Here is a 13,675-nt window from a genome sequence, read left to right on the forward strand (position 1 = left end):
TCAATTGTAGCTGCACAATGTAAGATTTTCTGTTCAGCTAAGGCTGCCACATGAAAGCAACAGTGGGTTCACAAATGCATGCTTAGTTTTATGTTAAAAGCAATTGAATGTTTCCCACATCCAAGTGAAAGCAACAGAGATTTTCAGCTTGCTGTGATGACATGTTTAGCCCCCATCTCTCACTCTACAAGACAAAGTGTTGTCTCTATGTTGATATGAGAAATAGGGGCATGGAGCTGTGCAAAAGCTGAGAGAGACACTTTTCCTATGCACGCATGGTGTCGTTGTCCCCCCTCGCCACCTGCTCTTCCAGCTAAACATTCCAAACACGAGTATTTTCCATATGAGGTTTTAAAAAATCTGATGATTCAATCTCTTTTGATATACCCTGACCCTCTGGCTGACAGCCTCACCTAAAAGACAGGCAAAAAGAACCATGGAAACAAACTGCCCTCGCTGTCCCAGAGACAACCCAGCCCTTCAGGACTGGAGACTAAACATAGCAAAGAAGGAGGGGGAATTGTGCCCGGCTGGGGCTGACAAGTGAATTCCAGTTTCCACTCTAGATGAGATTCATTACTGTTTCAGCTCAGGTTTTCCACTCTGACCTTAGCATTGGCTCAAGAGAAGGGAAAAAGGGGAAGCCTGCTTTAGGATTCAGCTGAGGCTGCTGCGAATCCAAGCAGACCTTTGATTAGATATTAGAACTTTAATTTATTATTATTATTATTATTTTCCTGGGAATTACTTACTGAAGGGGGTGCCTATGATTGGGCAGATTTGGGTCTATCTTTTGACCTCTGCTTGGGTGTCATTCCAGCCAAGTCCCGGTTAAGGTCTACCTGACTTTTCTGGTTGAGTTCCAAAACGTTTTCCAAAGGAAGTAAACTAACCTATCAGGAAATATTACCTCTCACTGTAACCCTCTCCAACCCCATTACAGTGCTCTAAATCTACTGCCTTCAAACACCTCCCACGCATATTCTGCTTACTTGGGCCTAATTGCTTTGCTTTCCTTTGCAAGCAAATGCAGGTTGTGCTTTAGATAAAGATATGACACCTTATATTTAGCATTAATTGTAACTGTGCTCGTCCATACATCTCTCTTACCCATCCTTCCTGTGTAATTTCAGTCCTTAAATAGCCCATCTCATGAGATAGTCGTCGATAAACCTCCCAGCGGTGTTTTGCTTGTGACAAAATGCTACAGGCTCTTGTTATACAACTTTGGGTACTCAGTTCTTAGGGAATAAAATCTCAATGCCTTTCCCCTCACCCCCTTTACTTCTTCTTTCTCCCAAGAGCAGCCAACACTGACGTGCAAAATAGGAGTAAAAACATGGGCCAATATTAAAAAGAAAGAATCATTCTATGAGTTTTCTGAAGGGGAGTGCAGAATCATAGAATGGCTTGGGTTAGAGGGGATCCTCCAAAACAAAACAACATGATTTACCAAAATATCCCTAGTTAACCCTACTGCCTTTTAGCTTTTTCATTAAAAGTGGCAACTGGTTAAAAATGAGTTTTGCAAATAAAAGAGGCTAGTTCAGTGGATGTGGGATACATGACTTTGCAGTCTCAAAAAGGAATAGTAAGTAAATAGGTTGTGCTAAAACACCACTCCTTACCTGTGCTGGCTGGCACCAAAGCAAGAGTTGCAAAGGCTTGGTGCAGATTGCATCTTTCTGATCTGTTATCTTGCAGGCAGCATCCAGGAGTTCGTGGGAAGGACGTTGCACACACAGCCAGCCACACTAAGCCTGTCCCAGGCCTGAAATTCCATTTGCAAGGGCTGCCAACCTGGGCCAAGAATGGGTGTGTTAGTCACATCCTCGTGCTGGCAGAGCTCAAAACTCTGAAACAAGGTGATTTCAGGGTGAATAGGAAAAAGCATTTGCCTTCACTGTTCTCCCTCCAGCAAGCTGGAGAGCTGCAGGCAGTGGAGGGTAGGTGTGTCACCTCTGCAGCAGTGACAGGGCTGCAATCTAAACGATGAAGAAATGCTTTCAGATGCTTCCTTTCTGTCATATTACACTGCCTCAGGGAGAAAAACGTAGCTGCTGAATTGGAGAACTGCCGCAACTGAGTCAAGTGCTTCTGGCCTCCCACTCAGTCTTTCAGCTGTTGTTTCCATGTGAAAGTAAATAGGTATAGAGTCCTCTGAAGAGAGCAGAAAGGAGCAACTGTGTTTGCGGGCTCATTTCTTGAAGCGAGGTATTTGCTGACTGAGCACACAGAAAGGCCTGTAGCTGTTTTCCCTGGCTGCTCCTATTTACTGGGCGACACTTAGAGGCAGTTTCCTGTAAGAAATCACGCTGGCCTAGGCCTCTTGCCTCATCTTTCAACTGCTGTAGAAGCAAAAGCAAATACCTTGTTTCAGTTCAGAACACAGCTGAGCTACAGAGGGGCTTTGGCCAGGTCGTCTGTTGTGCCTCAGATCCCTGTCTGTAAAATGAAGATAGTATTGCTGTGTTTCACAGAAATGGTACAAAGAAGAGCTTAAAACCCCCCACAACCAACCAACCAGAAGAAAAAAAACCAAAACAGCGGTGTCTCTTACATTTGTCTCTTACATTACATCTTCTTACAGAAGAGGAGGAGATGGAGGAGCCAGATAGCTGTAAAGTCCCTTCACAAATGAGTTAAGCTCTGAAGAGAAGATCTCAGGAAATACTGGAGAATAAATGGCATAGTGTCTGAACAGGATGCTTAATGCAGCTATAATGATGTAACTCTCACAGCAGAGTGTACTTTATAGACAATGGAACACAAATAACAGGACATGAGGGAATGGTGTAGAGCTGTCGGGGGGGGACCAGGTAGGGTGTTAGGAAAGGTTCTGTACCAGAGAGTGGTTGGGCATGGAACAGGCTCCCCACAGCCATTGTCATGGCCCCAAGACTTTGAGAAGTGTCTGGACAGTACTCTCAGATGGATTCGGAGTGGTCCTGTGTAGAGCCAGGAGTTGGACTTGGTGGTCCTTGCAGGTCAGCTTGGGATATTCTCTGATTCAGTGGGGTAGAAGATGCTGGCTAGATGGAGTTACATGCTGATAGCAAGGAGATGTTTGGGTACAGTATGGAGGATAAGAGAGTCACTGGAAGGAATGCAAGAGAGAAATAATTTGTCTAAGAATGAACAAATTCAGTAAAAATCTGTACAGTCAGTAGAGGATAGCACAGTATAACATATAGGTAGCTGAGATGAGGCCCAGGAGCCCACAGTGTTGTCCTGGAAGCTTAAAGAGCAAGATAAAGCAAACCAAACAAAAAAAATCCTGCTTTGTGTAAGGAGAAGGAAAGAATAAAACTGTTAGGCTTGTCAATTAGATTATTTGTTAGACTGCTAATCATTACTAGAATACTTTGAAATAAATGTGTGATCCTTAAACTGCAATAATAAACAAGTAGGAAGCAAATTGATCCTCACAATAAAAGCAAAACAGCATGAAGGGAGCAGCACAGGAAAGAAAAAACAGACCACTCCAAAAGGAGATGCAGAAGGCTGAAGTGTGGGCTCAGAGATGTTGGCGGAATGAACAGATTTCTTATTCATTAAAAGCTAGGTATCAAGATGTGTGTTTGGAAGTCGTCCTTTTGTAGTCAGGACATGTTGGCCTCTGATGCTTATTTAACTTAAAAGTCTCCAGAAGCGCCAGCAGATCCACAGGATGCTTCCCTCCTGTTCACTCCTCAGTGTTTCCATCCAGCAAAGTCATGGCGTGAGTGCAAGTGAAGTCACACTTAATTTCAGTCTTTTCAGATCAGCAGCAACAGAAGAATCTGGTTTTGAATTCTTCCCAGAGCAAAACCCAAATGCACTTAATGCACTTATGTTCCTCCAGTGACTGTTTTTAGATCCATTTCTTTTGCAACTCAATTAATCAAAACTCACTGCTCATTTTAAAATAAGCGGCATCTTTCTTAAGAAAGCCTATTACTTTCAGGCTTACAGGTTTAAAAATAATCAAATGGATTCTGATTGAATCCAGATTCATGAACTATTCTCATTGTTCATATCTCAACACTTTGGTCATCACATTTAAGATTCCTTTCTTCAAAGGAGCAGTTTTCAGACAGATTGCCCCAAGTCACACCCTGCTTTGAGGCTGCAGAATGTAACCATATTGGCACTCATGCGAAACTCATAGGAGGAAGGGAGGTAGAGAAGGAGCTGTAGCAGAAATAAACCACAGCTCTGAGCTTGCCTGTGGTGTTTTTTTCTCTCTTTTCTTCTGAGGATGGAGAATCCACAGATCTTTATTCATTTGTTTAACCTATCTCCCTCAACTGCTCTTTCATATTTGCCCTGTCATCCTTTTGTGGCATCTTTCACAAATCTCACCTCGAGAATGACTATGGACATTTTTCCTTTTGCTTTTCCAGCAAGGCTGGCTCAGTAACATGTTTCTGCTTTTCAGACCCCCACACCTTCTCCTTCCCCATCTTTCTGTCTTTATTTCCTTCTGCTGGAGAGGCAGCTGCGTCCCTGGGGAAGCACACAGCCTGTGGCAGATCCCAGCCCCTCTTGGAATACTTCTGCTCTGACAGGCAGGATGACAGAGCCCAGCCTTCATGGCTGTACATCCACTGTGTTGAGGATGCCAATTAGTAGAGGAAGCACTGATTGGATTTTTCCCCCCCACCATGCTGAAAATTGACCACAGTAAGGCAGGAAATGCAATTAGACAGCGGATGATCTTGGGAAGGGCTGCAACTAATGGCTTAGCATTTTGCATTTTTCACAAACATTTAATTTATTCTCTTCCTGCAAGTTGCATATGGGATGTAGTGGAGTCATTTAATCCTCTCATGTAAGCCCTGTGATCCTCTTTCAACACTGCAGAGCAATGTGAACGGCAAATTACAGCTCAAGTATCACTCTTGCCAATGCTTGGGGTAATGCTGTGGCAGGCAATAGGAGGGATGTGCTGGTGGCCTTGGTAGCTGGGTGGCACAGGGCCTTTCTATCCAAGAGCATTAGTTGCAGAAGAGCTCCTGGGAGCTTTTGGCCTTATCTATCAGGACAGAGCAGTGTCACAGCCTGTGTCCATCACACCCAGGAAGCTTCAGCTGACACTCAGTGTGCCAGACTAGAAGCAGCTCTGACACCTGCAGAGGAATGAGAAGGGCTGTACACAAGTACCCGTATGAGACTGGGCCAGCCTGACACTGAGAATGGTAAATAGCTCCTGCTCTGGGTGTTCAGCACAAAAATGCCCTCTAGGCTTCAGTATATATGCAGCCATATACTGTCATGGGAATCCACAGCAGTGCAGAGGAATTAATTAAGTTGTCTGGAGCAGGCTGAGTTTGCATTAGGTTGTTTGTTTGCAGCACTATGAATGCTGACCTAGTAAATTAGTGAGATCAGGATGATTCCCTGCCTTCATCTTCTCAATGGCTTGCCGGTCCCTTTTGTTCTGAGCTCAGCTGTGTTGGGAAAGTAAATACAAGGTATGCCAATGGTGACCTTTAGAACTAGAAGCCTTTACAGTTTGTGTAACACTGCAAATGTGTATGCCATGGTAATAAATAAGCTAGTGCAATTATGGAATAAATCTTTGCCCCAGAGAGATACCCAGTTGGGAATGGCAGAGCACACTGCCAAACAAAACGTGGATCAGCCAGAGAGAAGCAGCCAGGGGTTTTCCAAGAGGAAAGGAGAAAGCCTCCCCTTGCAAGAGGAAGCTGAGAGAAATCAGAGCGTATGAGAAAGACAATGAAGGAGAAAGTTAAAACATGCATGAGGTTAAGGGCCCAAAGATAAGGCCTGTAAGAGAGGATAAGAAATGCTATGTTGGCAGAAATGTAATCATACAAGAGAAAGGGAAGCTTGATGTTTAACATCTGTAGCTCTGCCACCATCCTGCTATGCTGCCTTTGCAAGTCTCAGCTCATTGACTTGTATTTTTTTTGGAGTAAGACTGACAGTACGACAGGCACGTGAAGGCGCCCACTGCAACCAGGCTAATCTGTAACATGAAGGACAGCAAAATCTAATGGAAGGTGGAAAACAATTGGTCTTGGAAGAAGACTAGGACACAGACAAGGCACCTCTTCTAACACAGCCTGACAGCTTCTGAGGTGGAGGTGAAACAGAAGCAGATGTTGAAGAGGACCACCAATAGCACAGCCTGTTCTTGGCAGAAAAATGAGAACGGGGAAGAGAAAGAAAGAAATACTAACACCATGGTATGCGGGTGGAGGTGGAGAAGGAACAGGCAATGGTTTGGTAGACAAGGCAGGTGCTATTTTAGTCACACTGGGCTAATTTCAGCTCTGATGTAACTTCATTTACGTCAATTTCAGTCAGTTGAATTACACAAAAGATTAATTTGGGTCAGAATGTTGAGGTGAGGTTGAGTCAGCCTAAAATAAGTGTTGGGATGCGAGGAAGAGATGTGAAACAGGAACCAGGTGAAGAACAGGAGCTATCCTGGATTTGGAGAGCAGGGATGAGAGGGAAAAAAAGAGGCAGCAAAGGGAAACCGGCCACAGGACCCCACAGAGATGTTGGCCAATGATTCTCATTCCAGCTCCGGATTCCCATTCCAACTCAGGTCAGTTCACAAAGAATGTCAGCCTGTTCCTTGAGCTTTGCAGCATGGTGGTTTTTTTACCCCTTTGTCCTTCTCATGTTCCACCTGCCCTCACCAGTCCTCCAGGTAGCTCACACACCCACATACCATGCTCAGTGAGGGATCATAAAAATCTTTGGTTTTATTTCTATATGCTTAATCACAAAGTTTTCCGGGTTTAACCTGAAATAGATTTTGGATCAGAGCTTTACAAGGCAGCAGAGACAGATGCATTTAGCAGGGAGAATGGATCTGATTCACTCCTGGTACAGCTTCACTGGAGTCGATGGAAATGAATTTGTTCCATTAATTTCCAGAGAAGTCATGGAAGCCAAATGAAACCAGACAGGACCATTCTTAGTCTGACAAAAGCATCCAGACCTTAACCCTCACCAACCTGCTTCTGGAACACATGGAAAAAGTGCCAGAAATACTTGACACCACCTTTAAGGTTTCTAAAGAAGTGCCTCTCAACAAAGCATAAGAAATAGAAGAATGATGACATTACATTTAATGAAACGAAAACAAGAAATAATTAAGCACATCTTCTTTCTTCCTTTCCACTCCACTCTTTTTCTTTTCCTGCATATGCTTTCCATCAAGTGTTTGTGATGTCTCTTAAATTGGTGTTTACTTTTCATAACTTTATGTACTGAGATAATCCCACATCATGAATCCCTGAGGTTTCTTTTCTCTCCCTTGTCCTCATTTACCCTAGCTTTTATTTTCCTATTGAGTTTATGCATTGTTGTTCTTTGAGATCATGATCTTTAATTGTATTTTATTTTAATTCCCTTCTTCTATAGCTTGGCCCTGTTTTTGTTTTTCTGTTGCCTTCTCTCTTGTCAGCATCAGCCTCAGTGAAGAGAAGAAGGTCAGTAACATGTAAGGATTATATTTAACCATCTTTTTGACACTTGCTCCAAACTCAGCTTCCTGTTTCCCACCTTCCACAAATACTTGGTACTTCACTACAAATAAACACACACAAGGCACTTTCGTCTCATATTCAATCAGCATAACAAACACAAACTCTGTTCTACAACATTCAATCATTATATTCAGTCATAATATCATGCTTTTCATCTGCAAACACCCACACATGCATTGGTTAATTTGTCCTTACAACATCCCTGCAAGGTAGGTAATTACGTATTATTATCTCCATTTCACACATAAGGAAACTCCAGGAGAAATTATGAAACTCCTAACAAGATCGCATACCCGCAAATCTAAACAGGTACTAACTACAACTTCTACAAACACACGCATACACGCAGTAGTCTACCTATCCATTAATCCACAGTGAAAATAAGGAACCAGCAAGTTTGCTGTAGGAAGGGAGAAAGACACCGAACACAACTGCATCCACAAGAAGGAAACTTTTCAGACCATGAGATCGGCCTTGTGCAGCACAGGAGAGGTGCAGGAAGCAAACACTGAGCTCTCTGCAGCACGCTCTGCAGTTCCTAGGCAGCATTTGATGACTTCCCTTTCCAGCAAATGAGCAAATATGCAAGGTGAGCTCCTCCTTGCCCTCACATAATTCTGAAGCATCGCTGTGGTTTGATTTTGTGTTTGCAGTTTCACTGCCCTCACTCTATTGACGCTTGTTTCTGAGAAGAAGTTGGGAAAACCCAGCCATGCACAACCCCCTCCTGACCTATCTGGATGCTAACTACTTCTTAGTGCTGAGCCCTACTTGGCCTACTGCCTATCAAAATGTCATGATGGGAAGATAAGAGACCTGGACCAGAGGAAGCCACACACACAAAACCAAAGGAATACAGAGGAAACATTAGTGGGAAGGTCAGAGAACTAAAATGATGACATGAGCAATTAACGTTGCTCCAGAGCATCAACACTCGGTGCCAGCACATCCTGCATGACCTGGAGTCACCATCCCTGGAGGTGTTCAAGAAAAGAGATGTTGCACTGAGTGACGTAGGCTAGAGCGGTCACAGGCACGGGCTGATGGTTGGACTCAATTATCTTAGTGGTCTTTCCAATCTTAATGATTCTATGATCTCCCCCCTCTGCCATGGGAACAGGCTGCTCTGCTGCAGCCCCACACACTACTCCCCACGCACTCCTCACACAGAAGAAGCTCCAATGACTTGCTGTGTTCAGAGGGCTCTGCTTCAGACGTTCAGATCCTCGAGCATATTTAGACATTGGATTTCCCACTTAGGCAGGGGAGGTCCACCATAACTAACGCTATAACTATGACTCCCTATTATTTCACTGTCCTCCATTCAGCGTGACACTGAGGCTCTCGTAGACTCAGGAATCATGATTCAGTGAACACCATCATCTTCCCTCTTCAGCTGTCTTATTTTCAGAAGCTATCACATCCTTTCTCAGCATAGCTACTTCCAGGCAAATTATTTCAGTGTCCTCTTCCTTTCGCTCCTTTTGGGGTGGACTGGGGACAAAGCTATAGGTAGGACAAGGCTCACCAAGTTCAATAAACATGCTTGTTCTGTAAGAACTAAAAGAAGGCCCCATGTCTTCTTCATATCAGTAAAGACATCATCAAGCATTTTTTTTCTATACCAGATTTTCTTAAAATCTCTTTCTAGCTTTTTCAAGTTTGTGCCCCTGATGTATTCAGTTTTGCCTGTCAGTTTTCTACACTTCATAATCTGTGCTTTAGAACAATTGCAACTTTTTTGGTTGTTGCTTTTCTTTCCCCTAGCTGGCACACATTACTTATTTTTTAATTTCTTATTAAATCTATTCTTATTAAATTCCTTAATGCTGCCTGAGCTCTACCACCGATCCAGAACAGGATGCTGCTTCCTCAGATACACACACTGGTGCAAAGGTTGAAACTTCACTGCATTCTGCCTACTAATACTGCATACCCTCATTACAGGGGTACTCTCAGCTCCATCCTTCTTAATTGCAATCAATCATATCACAGGAGCGAGCCAAACTTCTGGACCAGTTCCTGACCTGAGCATCCATGCACTGTGCCAACAGGGACGGAAGACTAGCCCTGTCTTACAAACAAGAACTTGAAAAGGTGAGGCAAAATAATGGTTGGACAAGATGATCTTAGTGGTGTTTTCCAACCGTAATGATTCTATGCAAATGTTTATTCCTATCTCATTGCTTTCTTGCACTACTCCTGTCTACTTGCCTGTGTCCACCTCTTATCTCAAGCTGGAAGCTGCAAGAGATCTGGGGCCTGGCCATAGTCCAGCCTCGTGGGATCTTGATCTGGATTTAGCATTCTCAAGTGCTTATGGCAACTTGGTAATAATACTAACAAACAAAACTTAATACTAACAAGCAAAACTTAAAAAGCTAATATGTATAAGGACAATACATATCATGGAAAGCAGACGTATCCACTGACGTGGAAGAAGGTGATAGGGATGAGGAAGCTTAGGAAGAATACAGAATGAATTTAAGGATTATAGTGGAGCATTTGAGCTGGGAATGCAGGACGAAGGAATTAGAAGTGGCCACAATGAAGACAAGAGCTTCCAGCTAATGCAGGAGTGCAAAAGGAGACGGTGGCAGGATGCAAATACGAGGCTGTTGTGATTGCAGTGCTGAGCCAGCCAAGCTCTGTCTATATTAGCAGCACATGTCATATTAGAAAGTTTTGCACCCACGCTCTAAGTAACACGATGCTCAACATAAATTTGAAGTTTGCATGAACGAAAGACACTGCGTTAAAAATGAGCTAGTCAGTCTTGGTTAATGCTTTTTGAACACGTGTCTTGTGTATGCTAGGCTTCAGCCTCTTTGGGCACTGTATTCCTTAATGAGTTAGCTCTTCTTTACATGGGATCATCATTTCTGTGTGTGTACAACACAGTTGCTCTTCACTGACTCCATTGGGAGGTTACTTACCCTATATGAGACCTCCAAGTATTGTCCTCAGTTCCCACTGCATGGGCTCCCTGCATCTGCACAGGATGCTTGGCTTGACTCCTTACTGAAAAACACTCATGTCACAGTCAACAGCGTGGCTGAACTAGCTCTAAGTAAGCTGGCTGTTTTTCCAAAATGACGCATTTTCCCTGTGCAGACAAGGTGGGGGAAAAGAATCCACTGCTGCAACAAGCTTTTTCAACAAGCTGGAGGCTGCAAAAATAGGGAAGGTAGGAACAATAAAATGTAATATGATGAGTATGTTGAGAAGGGTTTTAGAGCTGTGGTCAGCTTTGTCTGAGTCATGAGAAATGAAAACCACAAGGCTTTGACCATATTAGACTGCCTTACATAGGTAAATATGAAGAGTCTTTAAATAGATGAAAGATGATAATTATAATTTCAAAGAGGAGTAAATCACTACCCACACCCTTTGCCTCCCTACCTGAAGATCTTATCAAATTAAATTATGATTTCTTTCTGGAATAACGAGGTAGAATCTCAGCCAGTAAAAATCAGAACAGCATCACGGACTTACATAGCAGTGACTGACTCAGCCAGAGCTCAGTCCCACTGCCTGCCTCAATGTCCTCCTCCTCCTCCCAGCATCACACTGAGAACTGCGTGCACCACAGCCACATGCTCACACAAAAACAGGCTGGTGTTCAGAGATGGCTTCCCCTAGACCTGAGGAAGCCAGCATTTGAGAAAAACAGGCTTCATAACCAGCCCCAGCCTTTTGTCAGTAATGGCACCTTTTGTCCTAGTGGCTGGCCTTCAATTCTCTGATGGATCTGAAGGCTTCAGAGGATTGAAGGGACACCCATCACCATGTTCTCTAGGTTTCCATAACCAAGGCCAGCATGTTTCACTCAGCAAACCTTGCAGCAAGCCCTTTCACTGCTGATTTGAAACACTTCAAGAGTTGGAGACAGCAGTGGAGAGCCCCAGGAAGCTTGCTACACTGTTCAGGTGGTTATGTGCCTTCTCTTTTAAATAGATATGCTTTATTTTCGTCAGAATTTCTCTAAAGTCAGTGCAAAGCTGTATGTGTCTTGAAGCCTAACCTGGTTTTCTTTTAGAGTCCTAAATTCAAGATGTTTACCACTGCTGCTCCAGCACATATTCTGCTGTGTAAGTGCTTGTGAAATACCTGTGCTCTCCAAGGCGCACACAGCTAAAATGAGAACACACAACTATCATTTTGGTCAGCTGATGCTGGGGAGTTAAGCTCGTAACACTGCTGTGATACTCTCCAACCTGATAAACACGACTGATAGCTGCACCCCGCCTGGAGAGAGAAGCATCAGCAGCAAGTGGCACTAATTTAGCTATTTCACAGGGTAACAAGATGCCTCTTGCTATTATTCTGTTCCCTAACAGAGCTAACAATGATAATAGCATGAATGATTGAGACTCGTACTAGCATGAACATGTTAGGATTCTTTTTTCTGCTTTAATTTACAGTCCAAGAAATAGTAAACTGTCATTGCTTTGCTGTTTGAATGAGAAGCCTGTAGGAGAGCTTCCATGAAGGAGGTGTAGGATGCACCATTTGCTGCAGATCTGAGGTCTTTCTCCCCTTTCCTTCCCATCCATATCTCCTGAAGAACCTTTGAAAGGAAGATTCCCTATTCATGCAAAGGTATTATGCCAAGTGAGTTGTTTTGCTGAGTCTGCAGCCTCGGATAAGGTGATTTAATCACACTGGCTGCCAGCAGCAGAGGCCCTGGCTTCCTCTTTCCCCTTCTGGTTGTGCATTCCCACCACTCACCCTGCACTGGCTCTGGGCCTGCCTAGGTTGTCCATGCTGAGCTCACTCAGTGCATTCACTCACCAGAAAGCGAGGGTACGGCTAACTGCAGGGCAGCAGCAAGCTGATAGAATGACTCACCTGCTCTGATGAAATCACAGCCACTGTTTTCTGCAGGCCATCTCCATCCAGTAAGAGGCAAATAGCTGCCATCACAGTGGTGAGTGGTAGAGCTATGCAATGCCAGATAGCTGATTGCTGCCACACATGCCTTGAATTTGTATCTCTGCCAAGCAGTGGCAAAAGGCTTCAAGTTCCTGTGCAACCTACTGTACAGAATGTGCTTTGGCAGGGGGTTGGACTCGATGAGCCCCAGAAGTCCCTTCCAACCCCTAAGATTCTGCGATTCAGGATGAGCTGTGGTGTTGCGCACACTCACTCTGATGAACGTGCAGAACATATAGCAGTCATGCTGGTAGCAAACCCTCACTTGATATTATTTTTTCTTCAAATTTTGAAGAGACCTCCAAAAGAAAGAGACCAATTCAGTCTTCTTCTCATTCACCATTTAAGAATCACAGAATAATTACGGTTGGAAAAGGCCTCTAAGATCACCTGGCCCAGCCATCAGCCCATACCCACTGTGCCCACTACCATGTGCCTCAGTGGCACATCCATGCAGTTCTGGAACACCTCCAGGGACGGTGACTCCACCACCTCCCCCAGGCTGCCTGTGCCACTCATTCAGAGAAGAAATTTTTCCTCATATCCAACCGGTCCTCCTCTGGTGCAACTTGAGGCCATTCCCTCCCATCCTATCAACCAAACTGTTGGCATGCCACACCTGTAAGCAAGGAAGATTAGCCCCGATGGATCCCTGCAGTGTAATGTGATCTGTAAATGACTTCTAGAGCAGCAGAGGAGGTGCCTCTTTTTCCGCTTGTATTTTCTCTGGCTGGATTTTATGGGATGGTTTCTCGGAACAGCCTCTTATGTGGGGAATTGAACTTTAGTTGCGCTATCAGGGCACTGCCGCCGTTTTATAGCTTTAAGTGCACAATAGTGGACTCATGTCCTAAACTGCATTTTTTCTGCACTGAAAATTCTCCTCTTTATTTGTGACAAACAAATTTGCTGTGGCAATACCTTCCATAAATCCCAGTGGAAACGAACCTGCTCGGGCTAGTGAGGAAAAGCCACAGGATATCTAGAGATCTGTTAATTTGTTTGTTTCTCCTTCCTCCCTTTGTTGCCTGAGCTAATTTTACTTCTGTGTGTCTACCAGGATCTCTGCATGCCTGCCATTTGGCAAACTTTGCATTCTGAAGTTAGCAGGCAGGACATCCGCCAAGTAGCATCCAGTCGCACAATGACAGCAGATAATGTGCTTTGAATTTTCTTTCTGCACAGAGGTTAGTGAACTTGCCCACTTCACTTGCCCATTTTCTCACTAT

The sequence above is a fragment of the Lagopus muta genome, chromosome 1, assembly GCF_023343835.1.
Source record: "Lagopus muta isolate bLagMut1 chromosome 1, bLagMut1 primary, whole genome shotgun sequence".
In the NCBI taxonomy this organism is placed as follows: domain Eukaryota; kingdom Metazoa; phylum Chordata; class Aves; order Galliformes; family Phasianidae; genus Lagopus; species Lagopus muta.